This window comes from Athene noctua, chromosome Z, assembly GCF_965140245.1.
Source record: "Athene noctua chromosome Z, bAthNoc1.hap1.1, whole genome shotgun sequence".
NCBI lineage: Eukaryota > Metazoa > Chordata > Aves > Strigiformes > Strigidae > Athene > Athene noctua.
The window spans coordinates 53611904-53630680 of record NC_134077.1 but is presented as its reverse complement, the minus strand read 5'-3'; the positions used below and the strand labels follow the sequence as shown (position 1 = coordinate 53630680).

Here is an 18777-nt window from a genome sequence, read left to right as displayed (position 1 = left end):
AGTTGTCTAGTTCTTCTCATCAGATGCTTTGTGTACAAGTTTTGTGAAACCTGTACCAACATTTGAAACTAGCCTACAGTATCTCAACATTAGCATGGATATTTATGTTATATAAATAGGTATCTGTATATATGCTATATAAATATAGAAAATATTTTTGATTTGGTGAGATGTAAGTCACCAGCTGTCTAATATCTGTCAGTTTATTGGGACTGCAGTCTCACTATGAATGAGGGAACAGAAAATATTTTCCTTTTCTCTTTGTGCTGTTAAGCTAAGTTCTTATCCTATATTGAGCTCTACCCAGGCAGTCCTCATGACTGAACAGCATTCTTGAAGCAAATGGCATTGATACTTTAATTTTCCATAGTTTTGAGTCAGAAATGATTGCCGGTGATAATTCACTTAATGAAGCAAGTACAAGAAATTTGTTGTCCTCCTGTGCTACAACTGTGTTCTAGTTAGCAATCATTTGTCAAGAAAAGCTTTTATTTTTATCCAGAAAAAATGCAGATGGAAAATAAGCTTAGGTATTCTGTTGTTCTGTATGTGTCCTTTTCCCTTCTCTGCCTTTAATTTAGGCATCCATTGGGCATTTTCAATGAAACTCGTTAGTGCTCTAAAGCTGCCATATTCCTTAAGGGATGCTGTGGGGAAAGCCCACATAAAGGCAAGGCAGAATTATGAGCTCCATCATTTCTGGGAATCCTAATAGGCATACGAGGGGGAAGAAGTCATGTTAATGACTGTCCCAACCACAGGAAACATTTTTGTTGACGCTTTTTTGTTTGGTCATGAGACAGAAGTTCCTAAGAAACTGGATTTCATTACTTTTGCTTCTTACAGAATTTAACGTTTTGAACTATATCCTATGTACTTTTCAGTTTCCAAATGTGGTGCATACCCATGTATTGAATTTGCCTGACAGCTGTTTTCCTTCTCCACTCCTAACACAAATACCTGAGAAAAAAGGGGCTTGGAAGACTGATGTCTGTCTTGCTTATGTTCTCTCACCCATATCGCAAAAGAAAATTAAATAAAGCTAGAGGGTATCAAATGTTTCCATGCTTAAGATCCTGTTTATTTCAAAGAAAAGATGACAAGCGCAGTGCCCGTTCTGCAGTGTCTATGGTTGTCTAGTTTTTGTTTAATTTTGAGAGATTTCTCTGTGTTTTGGCTGTACTTCTGATGATTTCAGTGAAGCTACTCATATTTAAATGCTTTGCTGAACCAGGCCCTCTCATTCTCTATCTTACTGTCCCTGTCCTCCTGTCTTGACTCCTCCAATTGTCTGGAGTGATTTTTACTGGGAGATGTGGTGTGAATTTTTTTTAATATATCTTAGAGCACAGATGAAACCATTGTGCCTCAACCAATATTTGAGGGAAGATTATTGTAGAATTAATTTGGTTTAGTCTTAATTTTCTTCTATGTCCTGCTATTTCCTCTCCCCTCTTTTGCTTGATAAAGCAAAAGTTCTTAATCTGCTTTTTGATGGCTATAGTACTAACAGTAGTCATGGGTACAACTTACAGTACTGTCCTCTCTTTCCCTTCCAGCCCCTCAGGAAGCTCTTTTAAAGCAGGAAGGTAGCTAGCTCACTATTAAAAGCAAATGTTAAACTTGTTAAAGCAAAATTAGGTGCCTTTTTCAGTGTATGCTAGTTTAGAGTGAGAAATCCATGAGGTGGAATTCTAAGTTTATGAGCCAAATTCACCTTCATTGTGGCTTGATAAATATGACCTGTTTTTTTGATGACAGGTGTTACCCTGAGTAAGCCTCTTAGGTTTTCAAATGCTTATTAAGCATAGAAGAAAGTAAAAAAAAAATTAAAAATTTACCATTTGTGGAACACAGGCAACACAGGCATTCATATTTAGGGTCAGTGATTGCTTGAAAAGACTAGGAAGCATTTCAATGATTCTAATATACCTGGTTTTATAGTTGCAGATACGTGAACAGAAGATACATTTTAAAATTATACCACACTTTTGTTCTAATACATCCTCTTATTTTGTAACATCTACAGTATTTTCAGAGTAGTTAAACATTTGCTCTTCTTTGAAAAAGTACCATGCTTGTTTATCAGCACAGGAGAGGAAACATACACGACAACAAAATGCTTTCCTCTATTACATGAATTGCTCCTAATTTTACAACAGCTCGAAGTTGTAGGATTGAGTTGTCTAGAATCCCTCAGCTACTTTTATACATCTGAGAACATACTGCCTAGTAGTGTGAAGATGCAGTTGTAATGCAACTGTGTGTTTACAAAGTGTCATTCCTCTAAATGATTGCTAAGTGGGTTGTTTTATGCAAGGACCTCATTACCACTGTATGAGATACCTCAAAAAGATGTGACACCTCTCTTAAAAATTCTCTGTTCTCCAGAATTGAAATTAGAATGTTTATCTTGATTTTACAGATTGTAAACCAAGGCATAGAGATGATAGGTAGCTTATCCAAAGATACCTAAGAAAGTTGGGCAGGGCAAGGAAATGAAGTCTTGTGTCCTAACACAAACCTGCGCCTGAGGGCTCTCTGTATAAGTACCAAAGATTTAAGCCACACAATTTTCCATGAAGCAGTTAGTGCTCTATGCACCAAAGTATGGACAGGTTGGTGATATTTTAACCAGCATCACAGATGGGAACAGAAGCTAGTGCTGCGAGTTCATCTCCCCAGTAATACTATGAAAGGCGCCGTGCATACAGCAGTGTAACTGAAAAGATGAACTTGAGTGTGGGAGGTTTTGTTTTATCAATATTTATGTTGCAATAGACATACTTTCTAGTAACGAATTAAGACTGTGGTTAGTGGTTTCTGATTATAAGTATCAAATACAAGTGTTGGCTTTGTAGTTTAAAGGATAATAATTTAATGGACAGCTATTTACTTTTTTGCCTTTGTCTAAATGTGTGTATGCAGTCCTGTAACTTCTCACACAAAGGGAAAGTAAAATAATTAATAAAAGCTTGCTAAATCCTCTTTCTTCAGTGCAAATAGTTTTGATTGTAAAACTTTCAGGCATGGTATGATAGGGTGTTGGAGGTCATTATTAGTTTAGAAGCCAGAAATGTGCCTCTGTGTAGTGTCTGCACAACACAGAGACGGGTGTGACAGACAAGTCTGCTTCTGTCTTATTAAAGCTGAAGGTAGGCCAGAGCTGGAATCTATGACAAAAACCAACTGCATACATATTTCTTTCCTATAGAGGTATACTTACGCTAATGATGGGTATTTGCAACTGTACAAGACAGAAATACATACTTAAGTATCTTGTGTGAATGTCCTGTGTAGTGATCTAGCCTTCTGGTATAAAGTGACATGTAAGTAAATAATTAATGAATTATATTTAATTAAAGGTATCTGGTCAGACTATCATATTTTCTTCCAGTCTGTCAGGGACACAGGCACTTTTTCTGAAGAGACACCATTTTGTATGCCATATCTTGCACTTAATCAGTTAAAGCCTGTAAATGTCCTGTATATGAATTTGTTCAAAGTATTTTTAAAAAGGGAGGTTGTGTAATACTGATGACCTAGATGGAGTGTAGACACTAAGTCTTTTCATTTGTTTTCTCTTGACCAGAGTATTGAGACAGGAAGCATTCTTAGAATTATTTTTAGATTTTTAAAAGTCAACTTTTATTTCCTCATGTAACAGTAATCCCTTGGCTAGGCCTGAAAGCAGTATTGTTTGCTCTTCCATAGTGCCATATGCTTACAATTTTTTGCTTTATTTTGGGTGCCTGTGTTTTTTTAAAAGAATTTACCTTGCAACTTCATTTCATAGTGGTTTGTCATACTTGAACAGTTTGGGTATAGAAGAAAGTGGTCCCCAATGTATCCATGATTGTTCTCATTGTGGGTCTAAATCACAGTAAGTGGTTTGATTTATTGCAGTCCAGTGAGATGATCATGTCTAAAAGATCACTTTCTTTCTCCATAATTGTGTTGTCTTTATGACATCACATTTGTTGTGACAGAAAGATGGCTGAGCAATTAAAGTGAGGAATTCTGGTTTCCTTCTTAACTTATAACCTGCTTATTTCCAACCTGAGTATTAAGCTGAGAAGTGAGCTACAGGTCCCAATACACCTAGGTTATGGCACTGCTGCTGCTTTAGTTGATGTGTTCCTCTTCTTAAACTAAAGAGAAATTGAGTGCATCAGTGTGTTTCTGTAACCCCTGCTGTTGCTCCTCATTTCATTTCCAGTGTTAGAATCTGGGAAGCTTCTACAGAGATGTTGTCTTAAACATGCATAGCCTGCAGAATCATGGAAACTTACTGTCCTTCCTTCTACCACGCAAATGAGCTGTGCTATGTAGACAGGGTAAGCATCTTTGCAATGTAAAAATAGCTAAGTGTTTTGTAACGTGTTGCCAAGTTAGTATTTGTAAAATATACTGAGATTTAGTAGATGTAGAGATTTAGTAGACTGTTAAGAGTTCAGGGAGTTCCTGTTTGTTGTTTCTGGTGTCAGAGCAATGAGGGACGATTTCAAGTAAGGGAATTGAAATGTTAATTGTTCTTTGTGCTAGATATCAGCTTTTCAGTGTCTTACCCATATTTATCTTTGCAATACAGCTTGATGTTTCCAAATGACATGCTAGCTGGTGTTTGACTGTATTCCTATCATCAATAAAAAGCGAGTATTTTTCAGTTTATCTCTTCCTGAGTCATCTTCATCTTTTATTACCCTCAAACCTAAGAATAAGCCAAATGATTAAAATGTTGTAAAAATGTCTTTTCATGACAGAATAAAAATCCCTTGTGACTCAGGAAATCTGCTATGGAAAAAAATTACTTTTGAAGACTATTGCGTGAGTTTTACTTGGCCATAACCGTGTGAATATTTGTTAAAGTTATGAAAACCTGATTATGGACACAGAAATATGAACTCTGGATTACTCAGCTACAGATTTAAAAAGAAAGCCTAAATAGCTCAATATTGATTACACAGAGGAAAAACTGGAAAGTGAGAGAAGTTGGGTGAATATGCTGTTACTTTCATTATTGTGATTCTAATTATATTTACAGTTTTTATAAATTTTTAAGTCACCAAATGGGAAGTGACCAAGCCATGAAGTGTTATCAACAGAATTAATATCTTCGAGATTTTGTAACGCTCATTGCTACTCACATGTTCAATGAGGAGATCTAAGTAGGCATAGGAAGAGAACCATAGAAGGAAAGTCAAAGCTCAATGTGCTTCCCCTCCCCAGCCAGTACCAGCATTTTTCACTGGGGAGTCTTCTGTTCTCCTGTGGGAATTTTACAAATAGCCTCACTTTTCACCTGTAAAACACTCCAAAACTGGACATTGAAGTAAAGTTGCTTTAAATTACAGGTAAGGAGAATTTGGCTACTTATGTTGCATTTGCTTTTAATGTTAGGAGATGGGGGACGGGAATGAAAAGATATATGGAGGGAATCTCGAGTTAAAGATGCCCTTACAAGGATATCCTTCGTATTCTGGAAGCTCACATATAGTGTAAGTGGCTTTTTTTCCAGTTTATTGAATTTATTGCCATCTTGGCTTAGTTAAGAGTGGACTGGGTGGGTGTTTTGCAATGTGGACTCTTTCCAAAGCACTGGCAAAGATTTAACAGTAAATCCAGCTGAGTCTCCCTGAGGGTTTGAGCTGATAGTCTGACTTTCATATAAAATTAGGCATGGTTATAAGACAAGAATTATTGGAAGTTTTTTATGAAGCACGTGACTGACAACAGGCAACTGGGATGCAAATCGTTTTCATGTAAGTTTTCTTTGCTGGGTCAAAAATATATTCAGGATAGAAAAGGTTCTTATTTAGGGGTCATGAAGGGACATAGATAAAAAGTTTTTAAATCTTAAATATAAAACCCAACCCCCTCAAACTTCTTTGCCCAAGCTTCCTCTGTTTCAGTACTTCCCCCCCACCCCCGGAAGAAAATGGCTTCCTCCTTTTTTTATAAACACCTGAAACTTCAAACAACTATTCCATATATTCCAACCAGACAGTGTTTTGGGCTTTGTTGTTGTTGCTGGGTTTTTTCCTATTTAGAGTTAAGTAGTATTTTTTAAATGCTTCAACAAATGTCTTCTGTGATGTAGCAATGGCCAAATGGACTTTCTTTGTTTCATTGCCCTGCTTTATGTCTATATTGCTATCTTTCTTTCTGGCAGGGTGCTGCACATATTACTGCCAGTATTTCAGGTTATACTATGAATGAGAATCATGAAATGAATGTTGTTCCATCCCACTTCAGGCAGAAATTTCTATTAAACTTTGAAATGGCCCATCACCACACCACTTTTTTTTTAAAAAAAAACCCTTAGAATTGTGGTGTAGTTTGGAAATAAATGTGTATTTGACAAGTTTAGATTGATGTGTGATTAGAGAAAACAGTGTTAAAAATTCTGGCAGCCAGTGACCTGTCTGTACTTGAGTCTTCTCTATGTTTCCTGCTGCATTAGTCCCTTGCCAGCATCAGGGTTAGCAGCGCTGAGTGTCTAGAAGGAAATGAAAGGTAGAGTGACACAATCGTTGTCAGTCTCTCCACAGTACCACATAGTAAATGCAGTCCTTTTATTTTTATTTCCTGTCTTGCAGCATTTCCCGTCTGCCTGCATTTTCACGTTGGTTTCTTACCATGTTCCCTACCTTTATTTTCCTCATTACTTTGTAGGAAAGACTTCCATTTCAGCAACCTTTTTATTTCCTCCCGTTGCAAAAAAGGATATCGTGAGGATGAAAATCCATTTCTAACCAGAGAATGTTTATGTTTATAGATACACTACTGTAATGAATACCTGATTTAAATGTCTGTTAAGCTCATCTTTTTCTGGTTTGCCTATGAAAAAAAAGGGAGAATGTCGGCTTGTTTTGTTCTTTTTAATTGGATCAGTGGAAAACAAGTCCGTATTTCTGTATGGAGCAACTCCATGCTACTACCGATACACTTGTCCTTTCTTTTCTTTTTGTTCTGTGGTGCATCTGTTCTTGTTGAAGATAATGTTGTTACACAATATAAACTGCAGAGAACCAATTCTTCATAAATGTGCCTGTGTTCATTTTATGAAGGATTTTAGGCATTTTGGATGCACAGAAAATGCTGAAACATAAAAAACCTGAAATTATGTTAAGAATGTGATGGTTTCATTTTAGGTCAAATAAGAATGCCATCTCATGAAGGCATCTTCACTTAACCTGCAATAAAAACAGGATCATACTTTGGAATTGGAGTTTACATGTGGCCAAAACCCTAGTACATGCTTTGGCTCCATCCAGTAGCTCTCCCAGTCATTTTAGATGCTAAAGGAAGGTGCAATCATCTGCTGAGGACTAGTGCTTTTGAAGTAGGCCTTTCTGTTTCAAAGTAGGGTGTTCCAGAATCACAGATTCATATAGATGGGAAAAGACCTTGAAGATCCTCTAGTCCAACAGTTACCCTAGCACTGACAGTTCCCAACTACACCATATCCCCCAGCGCTATGTCAACCCAACTCTTAAACACCTCCAGGGATGGGGAATCCATCATGTCCGTGGGCAGCCTAGTCCAACGCCTAACCACCGCTTCTGGAAAGAAATGCTTCCTAATATCCAGTCTAAACCTTCCCTGGTGCAACTTGAGCCCTCTTGTCCTATCGTTTGTTACTTGGTTAAGGAGACTCATCCCCAGCTCTCTGCACCCTCCTTTCAGGTAGTTGTAGAGGGCGATGAGGTCTCCCCTCAGCCTCCTCCAGACTAAACACCCCCAGTTCCCTCAGCTGCTCCCCGTACGACCTGTGCTCCAGACCCTGCACCAGCTTCGTTGCCCTTCTCTGGACACGCTCGAGTCATTCAATGTCCTTTTTGTAGTGAGGGGCCCAAAACTGAACACAGGAATCGAGGGGCGGCCTCCCCAGTGCCGAGTCCAGGGGTAAGATCCCTTCCCTGTCCCTGCTGGCCACGCTATTGCTGACACAAGCCAGGGCATTACCCAAATGGCAATAGAACTACTCTTAAATGTTTACCCAGATTAAATGTTCTTACAGTATGCTGACAATTTTGATAACTGGACTGGGTTTCCTGGGGGGAACAGTGGCTATATAGAGTATTTTGTTTCTTGATTTACATATGGACAAGATTGGCAATAGATAAGAATTAGCTGGATCTAAAGGTTGCTGCGTGTTTTGGGTGAGGTAAGCCATTCCTTATTCCTTCTCAGTAGGAATGGCTCCTAAAACAGCTAACGAGAGTTGGTATTGCTTAAAATCTTTTTTTGATTGTTTCTGCAAAAGCCAAGGATAGGATAGATTTGAAGAGACATATTAATATCTGAGGCTCTGAGTAGATGCTAGTTCTTTCAGTTGAATATCTTTTGCAGGCTTTAAAGGCATTCTCCCTGGAAAGAAAAAAGATTAAGTTTTCCACTATTTAATCTGGGTTTTTTGTTTCCGTAACATATTTTTCTTAATGTGTAGCATTCATTCTCAAAATCTGCAGCCCATTCAGGCAGAGAAGATATGTTTGAACTGAGTAAGCTTTAAGGACTGGATATGTTGTGTATAAGCCAGTCAGTGTGAATGCTCAGTCAAAAAACTCTTTTAAAATTAAAACCTTTGGTAGGTCAGTTGACATGATGGTTGGTAAACTGGGAGAGGGCAAGAGACAGCTGATTGCCTTTTAGCAGGAGCTGCTGAGCTTGAAGAGTAAAAGGGAGCATCCACTAAGTAGTGAATCAATATTTACAGTCACACTGTAAGTAATTGGGAGAGGGCGGAAACAGATGTCTGGTTATTACCTCAAAGAGAAGGAAAAAATAGTTTAAGAAAAGTGAGTGTGGGAGCTGAAACTGAGTTTAGATGGCATCCATGCTGTAAGTTTTCAGGGAAGTAATACCTATCTTTGTTAAGAAAGGCTCTGTCCAAAATGGGAATATCTGTCTCCCAGTGGTTGTTGAGGGTGTGCAGTAATTCCCAACCTTTACGGCTTTCTGACTAGTTCACTATTAGGAACTTTCTGCATAAAATATTTTGAGTTTTGTATTCTTTCTAATGTCTTGGCTCCTATACAGAAGCCACATGTTCCAATCTTCTTTGACTACACTGCTTTAAGATTAGGTAACGGGGGGCCCTTTCAAAGTCTTTATGAAAACCTCTGTCTGAGCAGACTGGAAAGCTCCTCAAATGCAGGAGCAGGGAGCTTGGAGGGAAAAATCACCTGAAAACTGACAGTAAGACATAAAATCACTGGGATCACTGATAAAGTGGTTTTGGATTAACTAACTGCAGGATAAATGATAACAAAATGCAAACTGGCTAAACTGGGAGTTCCCATTATTAACTTCATAAATGTATTAAAAATAGAACTCACAAACAGGATGTCTGGTCATAACTGTGCAGTTTCAGTTGCGTGATATTTATGCAGCTGACCTTCTGTGCTGAGATGAGAGAGCAGTGAGGAGCTTCGTGACTGTGAATAAAAATCCCATTTAATCTGACCACACCAATGGAAGCTCCTGGAAGGAGTGGGCTAGCATTTAAGGGTAATGCGGAGAAATGAATTAGTACCTCCAGGGAACAGCACATGTGCCGCTTCTGCTCTAGAGTGACACGTTCTTTCTGAAAAGCTGTAGTTTTAGCTGGAGTTGTGGCCAGTGGAACTATGCATTTCCTTTTTAATAATAGTGTTAAAATTCTTTCTTTTTTCTTCTCTAATATTAAATTTGGAAGTAGGCTGTTGGGAGTATAGAGACTTTATTGTAAATTCCTGAACTTGTTGTACCAAGTGAATTAACAAACCAATAGTTTGGGGAGATGGGCTGTGCTGCCCAGCCAAAAGGACACAGTGAGCACTCAGTGCATCATGGGAAGCATCCCCCATTGATCATTTAAAGTTGAACTATTAAGAAAATTCTTCCACCTGACAGACAAACAAGCATGCCTGCAGCATGAAGTCTGGACCAGACAGCACTGACATTTTAGCATGGAGAACAGTTTGTGTTTGCAATCCCTGCCTATTGTGTGATGGCAGATATGAGAGTCGGACTGGCTCCTGAGAGCTGTAGCGTGCAGGGCTGTGCTTACTGCCATATGCAGATACATTTATTTAGGTTATTCATGTTTTTGTGAGATGTGGTTAGCTGTGCCAACAGCAGCTGAAATGAACCTTCTCTATTGTGTGCTTTTCTGTTGTTTTGAAAATTTCCACCACTTTTAACAGAAAGCGGGCTGTCTTAAGTTTTAAGGAACAAATCCATGAATGTAACAAAAGACAAGGTACAAAGTTTCTGAGATACTACTTTTAAGAGTTGATGGCAAATGTTGAAATTCGTTGAAAACACTGGTAGCATGTTGCATAAAAAGGAGGCTTAAGAATCAATACCAAAAGCCCTAAAAATAAGGCTATCCTTTTTCAGTGTTTGGAAGAAACAGCCTGTTTCTAAGTTGGTATATCTCAGTATATAAACATTTTTTCTTAATGTTCAACTGACTTCTTCCGAGCAATCCGTTTGGTATTATTTTAAGAACTCCTGAAACTGCACTTAGTGTCTGTGAATGTGTATGCAGTTTCTATGAATCAGTTTTACAGAAATTTTTTTCCCAGATAACTGTACCTTGGTAAATAAATTAAATAATAAGAGTATTGATAGAGGCTTTCCCCAAGCATGTGCTGTGGAACAGTTGCATGTCAGTAGGAGACAAGACATGTCTTGAAGGATGATTATGGCTGCTACAAATAGGTCTTCTGGAGAGAAAAAAAAAAAAAAAAGGAAGGGGGAGGGAAGGCATTTCTGTTCCTTTGTATTGATCTCGGTCTGAATTTTGTGATGATTCACTGAGGTTAGTAAAGTTGTACATATAGAACTTCATTTTAGCTCACTGCCAAGTTCTTAGGTTTTAGTAGTGCCCTACTTTTTGATTCTTCTTCTTTCTCCTTTTAAAGGAAGACATTGGCTTCATTGGCTTACAGCATCAGAAATTCTGTTGCATATCAACATATGTATTAATGGCATACTTGAAATAAAAGTTATTTGAAATAGGTATTCCTAGCTTATTTCTCTGTCCTTTTGCCAAGCTATTTGTTTACTGAACTGTTGAAAAGAGAGATATAATTTTCAATTCACTGAAGGAATGTACCACATTCAATTACCACACCCAGCCTGTTTAGCAGGACAGTATTTTTTTTGTGCGTAGATGCCATTGAATAGTTAAGGGGCAGGTTTTGGGTGGATGTCAGTTTATAGTGGAAAAATACAAGTCTGAAGCTATTGCTTGTGAAGGCAAAATGTGTAGGTGATAGCAAAATGCTGGAAGAAAATACGGTACAAGAAGTACAGCCTTCTTAAAGAAATGTAATCATATTAGTGGAATGGTATTGCTTAAGACTTCCAGTCAGGTTTTGATTTCCTCTCAGACTAGGGGAAGCTTTTTCTAAAATCTTAGTTATCTTCTTAAAGAAGGCGCTATATATAATATGATTTGGCTTTCCCCCTTCTCCTCCCCCAAAACTGAAAAGAAATGCTGTGTTTTAAGAAATGTGGTTATCAAATTTTAATTGGTTTCATTATAACTTTTTTTTTTTTTTTTTAGTTTAAGAGGTGGTTTTTAAAAGAAATTTGCTAATACTGCTTTTCTGACCCCGTTGGGAAAACATGATTAATCCCTTTTACATCCTTGCTTGGTTCTCTGCATGTTTTTTCCTGTGCCATCTATGTTTCTTGAGGCTTAAGGAAGTCCACACATACATTTGGGTCTGTGACGATAGAGGATGTGGATTTAATTCTGAAAAGGTGGGTTGGTCTATAGCAAGTGTACTCAGCACCTCCTCACCTGATGTCCTTGACAGCTGCCCCTGCTCACTGCCTGTGGAGGTTCATGTGGCTGGGTGTGGGCAGAGCTCCACTTAGAACATGACCGCTCTTTCTCAGAAGGTATGCTAGGGGTGCAGCAGACTTTCCTCAGGAGTGTGGGAAGACATCCAGGATCATCCCACAGCTCAACTGGTTTGAAGGTTAATCATCAAGTGTGCAAGTCCAGGTCCTTAGGTGCAGTAGGCTATGTGGAGGTTGTGAGCAGGGTCTGCTTTTCTCCCTGCTGACTCTGAAAACATCCAAGACCCAGCCTGTCATAACCACATTGCCTGGCCCCTTCTGCAGTGAAGCAGCCAAGTAGTTCTTGAGAGGATGCTCTGCCTAAGTACCATGCGAGCATGAAGTATGTTGCAGCTCCTCGCTGTGACTAATGCTACAGAACGGAGCTGGAAGCTGTTAAATATTTTTTGAGCCCCCCTGTTACCAATTTATACGCTCTGAAGTGATCACGCTGACTAATTGCATGACTTCAGGGAGAAAACTTTAAGGTAAATACCAGAAAAAAATGCCGTTTGCTTTTTCCTAGGTTCTGGCCCTAACCTATTACTGTTTTCCCTTATCTCTTAGAAGTCATGAAACTGAAGCCTTTTATATTTTGTGCATGTATCCACAGGGCAGTAAAAATCCATAAATACTGCACTGTCAATCAGCAGTACACATTGTTAATGGTACATTTTCACAGAATAGATCATTAGCAGGCACTCCTCCAATGTGAACTGATAGTAACTTGGTTATATTTTAATAGGCCACTTGGCCTGAATTAAATCCTTCTGCTTAAATGTCAGTAGATACTTTTTTTTGGCTTTAAATTGTGACCTTTATGAAAAGAAGAAAAAGAGGGTAGATGAAATAATAAAACCTAATCTCATTCAACATTTACCAAATTGTGTTTTTTGAGTCAGAAGCTCAATCTTCACTTTTCATTTTTGTTTGTACCAGGTATTTATATATAGGAGCACAAGGCAAAGGCTGTTGCATGCTGTTCTGTGAAGCAGAGTGCCTAAAAGAGTAAAAGCAGCCTTTTTAGTCCAAACCTGATTTTGTCTTTTGTTGCTAATAATGGGCCAATTTCAAATCTCAGCAACATAGTTCTGTAGTAATGTACTATTAATAGGGTTTCAGTCCTTAAGCAAGCTCGTTGCAGGCATGTGATGCCCGTGTCCACAGTAGTCCCCATTTAGTATATCCCAGTGGAAGGACTGGCAGTTTTTCAAGTGGGGTGAAAGACAGAAGGATTGTAGAGCTCAACTTTAGCTGGAATTAGTGCAAGTTTTTACAGAAGTGCTATGTGCACATTTACTGTTCTGGGAATGCAGCCACTGGATTAATGTTTGCAGATCTAGTCCTTTAAATTACTTTCTGTTGTTTTAAGTTTACTTTTGAGTTCGGAGTTTAAATGTGAGGACTTGAGTAAAGCTTGTCTTGGACATGGAGAGGTACTATCTGTTTTGAATGAGGTGGTTTTGTTTAGTCCCATGTCACCTTTAGTTTCAGTGATTCCATGCTTTATTATCCAGGTAATGGAACTACTTTGTGAAAGTTAGAATACAGTATTCCATGTAACAAAAAGACACTTGTACTCTTGAAATAAACCTATGCTAGTTTAAAGCAAATGTCACTGTGCATTTTCTCTTATGAAACTGTGAACTGTTGTAATCTCTTGTAACCTAGAGAGTGCTATGGCACTATACTGAGTGTAAAACAATATAGAACTTGGCACTCCACATCAGTTTACAGAGAAGCTGAATAATTTTTTGATTGTTTTAGTTCACCTACATAAAAATGTTCATACTGCCATATTTTGGCCGTGGCATTACAATAATTTTCTTCTTAAAAGGTCATGGAAGAGTAATTTAAATGTCTAAATACATTAGCTATTGTTTTATTTTTTTATTCTCTCCCTTCTTGAAAATATTGAGAAATTCAATTGCATAAACAAGAAAGTGACTGAGCTCTCCCAGTTCAGGTTCAGTATTTGTGTCTTTCAAATTACAGTGGCTAGAAGTATGCAATGTAACTTGTTCTGAGACCCATACAGCATGTATAGATAGAATGGCTCTACCCAGCAGTTTCTTGATTTTCTTCCACAGTGCAGAAATTCCACATCATATAGCAACGTTAGAAAGTTCAGTTTAGAGAGATTAGTGTGCGATCACAGAGGGCACAGAGTGCGATCTGTTTGTGCAGAACATTACAAGAGCATGGCTGCAGCAAAAGGTACACTAGTGACTTGGATTGCTTTTGATAGTTCTTTACAGATATGGTCAGTACTTCGCTTTCACAGAAAGACTCTTTCACATCTGTAACAGTGAAGACAAAACGATGAGTTAACTGCAAAGGTTTGGCCAAATGTGTCCCTGATCAGACATCTGTGTGCCAGATATGCATGCTTCTGGGAGTGTTTCTACTCAGTGGTCTGCACAAGATACTCTTCTTTATTTAAGCCAGCTTTAGATGGGTTTCCATGAAAGGTTATTGTTTAGACAAACCATTTTTCCTTCTTAACAGTTCCTCCATTGCATCTGCCTTTCCTGTTTTTTAGCAAGTTTTCTCATGCTGACTGAGACAGTGTCTCTGAACTCTTCTACCACTGTATTTGTTTTGCCATGGTGATTGTTAGTTACAATGAAGGAACCTTCCTGAATGTCCTGGAGGTTCCCCTGCACTTCACGTTTTCCAGATGAAACAATGCAGCTCTGTGTAAGCTCTGGAGAGACAGTTATGGAGCTTCTGCATCCTTAGGGGGATGATGGTCCTCAGTGAAGTAGATGGAGTCCTGTGAGGATTCCCTTCCCCTCAGTCGAGGACTTCTGTATATGGTCTCAGAGATCCCCTCAGCAAATACCTCTGTTCACTGATGGTTCCCAACTGGCCTTCAGTGAAGATACTTTACAGAGCTCTTACAGAAGGAAATCAGATTCATCTAAAAGGACCTACTTCCACTAAAACTGTAATGCACACTAGCATTAATTTTTTTTTTTTTTTTCTGAACTAGGAGAATCCTGTTTGTTTATTACCAGTGGGTAGGTTTCAGGGGGTTTGGTTGGGGTTTTTTTGTTTGTTTGTTTTTATTTACTATTAGAAAAGTTTGCATTAGTTCACAGAATCACAGAATCATCTAGTTTGGAAAAGACCTTGAAGATCATCCAGTCCAACCATTAACCTCACACTGACGGCTCCCAACTACACCATATCCCTCAGCACTATGTCAACCCAACTCTTAAACACCTCCAGGGATGGGGACTCCACCATGTCCCTGAGCAGCCCATTCTAATGCCTAACAACCCCTTCTGGAAAGAAATGCTTCCTAACACCCAGTCTAAACCTTCCCTGGTGCAACTTGAGCCCTCTTGTCCTATCGTTTGTTACTTGGTTAAGGAGACTCATCCCCAGCTCTCTGCACCCTCCTTTCAGGTAGCTGTAGAGGGCGATGAGGTCTCCCCTCAGCCTCCTCCAGACTAAACACCCCCAGTTCCCTCAGCCGCTCCCGGTACGACCTGTGCTCCAGACCCTGCAACAGCTTCGTTGCCCTTCTCTGGACACGCTCGAGTCATTCAATGTCCTTTTTGTAGTGAGGGGCCCAAAACTGAACACAGGAATCGAGGGGCAGCCTCCCCAGTGCCGAGTACAGGGGTCAGATCCCTTCCCTGTCCCTGCTGGCCACGCTATTGCTGACACAAGCCAGGATGCCATTGGCCTTCTTGGCCCCCTGGGCACACTGCTGGCTCCTGTTCATTGGGCTGTCAATCAGCACCCCCAGGTCCCTCTCTGACTGGCAGCTCTCCAGCCACTCCTCCCCAAGCCTGTAGCGCTGCTGGGGGTTGTTGTGGCCCAAGGGCAGCCCCCGGCATTTGGCCTTATGGAAACTCCTCCAGTTGGCCTCAGCCCATGGCTCCAGCCTGTCCAGGTCTCTCTGCAGAGCCTCCCTACCCTCGAGCACATCAACACTCCCACCCAACTTGGTGTCATCTGCAAACTCACTGAGGGTGCACTCGATCCCCTCGTCTAGATCATCGATAAAGATGTTAAACAGGAGTGGCCCCAAAACCAAGCCCTGGGGGACACCACTCGTGACTGACCACCAACTGGATTTGACTCCGTTCACCACAACTCTTTGGGCCCGGCCATCCAGACAGTTTTTTATCCAGCAAAGCGTGTGATGATCCAAGCTGCGAGCAGCCAGTTTTGCCAGCAGAATGCTGTGAGAAACAGTGTCAAAGGACTTGCTAAAGTCAAGGTAAACAACATCCACAGCCTTTCCCTCATCCAATAAGCAGGTCGCTCTGTCGTAGAAGGAGATCAGGTTTGTCAGGCAGGACCTGCCTTTAATAAACCCATGCTGATTGGGCCTGATCATCTGGTTGTCCCTCATGTGCTGTGTGATGTTACTCAGGATGAGCTGCTCCATCAGCTTCCCGGGCACCAAAGTCACGCTGTTAGGCCTGTAATTTCCCAGATCATCCTTCCGACCCTTCTTATAGATGGGCATCACATTGGACAATTTTCAATGAGTCGGGACCTCCTTGGTTAGCCAGGACTGCTGGTAAATGATGGAAAGCGGCTTGGCGAGCGCCCCAGCCAGCTCCTTCAGCACTGTCAGGTGTATCCCATCCGGACCCATAGACTTGTGTGTGTCTGTGTGATGCAGTAGGGCACTGATTGTCTCCTCCTGGATTGTGGGGGGGGGTCATTCTCCCAGTCTCTGTCTTCTGGCTGAGGAGCTGGATTCCCTCAGTACAACTAGTCTTGTTATTAATGACTGAGCCTTTTCCTCATTACTTGTTGCCATGTTTCCTCCTGCATCTAGCAGGGGATGGAGGCTCTCCCTGGACTTTCTTTTGCTGTTGACATACTTATAGATTATATAGATTAATTTCTAGCTGGGCTTTAGACCTCCTGATTTCAACCCTGCATAGCCTCACAGCATCTTTTAATCACTGAGAGTTGCTAGCGCCTTTTTTCCAAAGGCTGTAAACTCTCCTTTTCTCCCTGAGTTGCAGCCAAAGCTCCCTGTTCAGCCAGGGTGGTCATCTCTGTCACTGGCTTCTCTTAGAGCACCTTGGGACCGCCTGTTCCTGAGTCATTAACACTTCATTCTTGAAGAGTACCCAGCCTTCCTGGACCACTCTACCCTTCAGGACCATCTCCCAGGGGATCCTTTCAAGCAGGTGCCTAAACAAGACAAAGTCAGCCCTTCTGAAGTCCAGGATGTCAGTCCTGTTTAGCTCTCTCCTTACCTCTGTAACAATAGAGAACTCTCATTTCATGATCTCTGTGCCCCAGTCGGCCTCCAACCTCCACGTCATCCACCAGCCCTTCTCTGTTCACAAAGAGGAGATCCAGCAGGGCACCTTCTCTGGTCGGTTCACTCACCAGCTCTGTCAGGAAGTTATCTCCCACATTCCAGGAATCTCCGGGACTGGTCCCACTCTGCTGTGTTGTATTTCCAGCTGATGTCTGGGACGTTAAAGTCTCCCACAAGAACAAGGGCAAGCAATTGTGAGATTTCTTCTAAGTACCTATAGAATATTTCATCCACTTCTCTGTCCTGGGTGGATGGCCTATAGTAGACTCCTACTACAACATCTGCCCTGTTGGCCTTCCCCCTGATTCTAACACAAAGACACTCCACTCGGTCTTCACTACTTGTGCTCAAACCAATCGTAACAGCCCCTAACATACAGTGCCACCCCACCACCTGTCCTTCCTTGTCTATCCCTTCCAAAGAGCTTGCAGCCATCAACTGGCACACTCCAGTCATGGGAGACATCCCACCATGTTTCTGTAATAGCCACTACATCATAATTTTCCTGTTGCATCATGGCTTCAAGCTCCTCCTCTTTGTTACCCATGCTGTGTGCATTGGTATACATGTGCTTAAGATGTAGTATTCTTGTTATTCTACCTGGCTTACTCCAGTTTTCTTCTTCTGAGCTGCTGAATACCAACTGCCAAATAATTATCCACATTCTGTATTCTGCTTTTTTTTAGGGAGGATGGTATTGAAGGTACAGTGCAGGATGTTGTGGCATGATCTTATAGCCCCTGGAGTTGCTGTCTGTGTTCAGCCCAGGCTAGATTTTTCAGCCTTAAGATCCTCTGAGGCATAAAACTGTGAATACCTGGTAACTCGTGCCTCAGTTAACTTGAGAAGTCACCCTAGTCTCATGCAGGATTTTCTCTCCTTTCTGCTAAAGTACAGGCACTGGTCTACTTCATGCTTCTCCTGCACTGCTATCAGAGAAGAGATTAGATCTGAAAACTGAGGAGTCTGCTGCTACATCGTTTTGAATGGCAATCACAAGCACACTTAGACTGTTTTATCTGAATTACCTACGTTATTCTTTCTTCCCCTTTGCCTTTTTCCTTATTTGTTTCCTACAACAAAATATTTGCTTCAAGGACATTCCCATCTGATTGTAGAGGAGAAGAAGAAAGCTGATCGGCTCCCAGGAAATTCTTTTGGTAATTGCAGGGGCTGGGCTTGTGATATTGTGGTATTAATTGTTGCTGTTCAGAGATTTTATGGATGCTGTGTTTCACCTCCTAAAAGGATCAAAGATTATTTTTGTCCTGTTTTCTATCACATATGCTCACGTAAAGCTAATTTCAGTGTATATTTGTTTATCCATATGTTTTTCTCTAGTAACCTGGCTTATTTAAATCAAGTATGACAGAAAGACAGATGTCAAAGACAACTAATACAGTAAACACTAGCCAAATAAAGGAAGGAGAGTCAGTAAATAATGCCATTGAAAGAGATCTTGTGATTTGTTAGACACAGGAAATCTCTCTGTAGCCCTAGAAGTGCTTGAATAAACTTCAGGACAGTTTACGGTCAACCACAGGACACACATCCAGTCAAAACCTGGGCTTCATGGATTCTTATGCCTCTGGAACAACACAGTTTTGCTACATGATGCTCCATTTTAA

The 18777-nt window shown here is 40.4% G+C and overlaps 1 protein-coding gene across 7 annotated transcripts in view; it reads left to right on the top strand.

The window, feature by feature from the left end:
- AOPEP (aminopeptidase O (putative)) overlaps nt 1-18777 on the top strand; it is a 198357-nt gene that overhangs the window by 126214 nt on the left and 53366 nt on the right. The gene's annotated exons all lie outside the window — the stretch shown is intronic.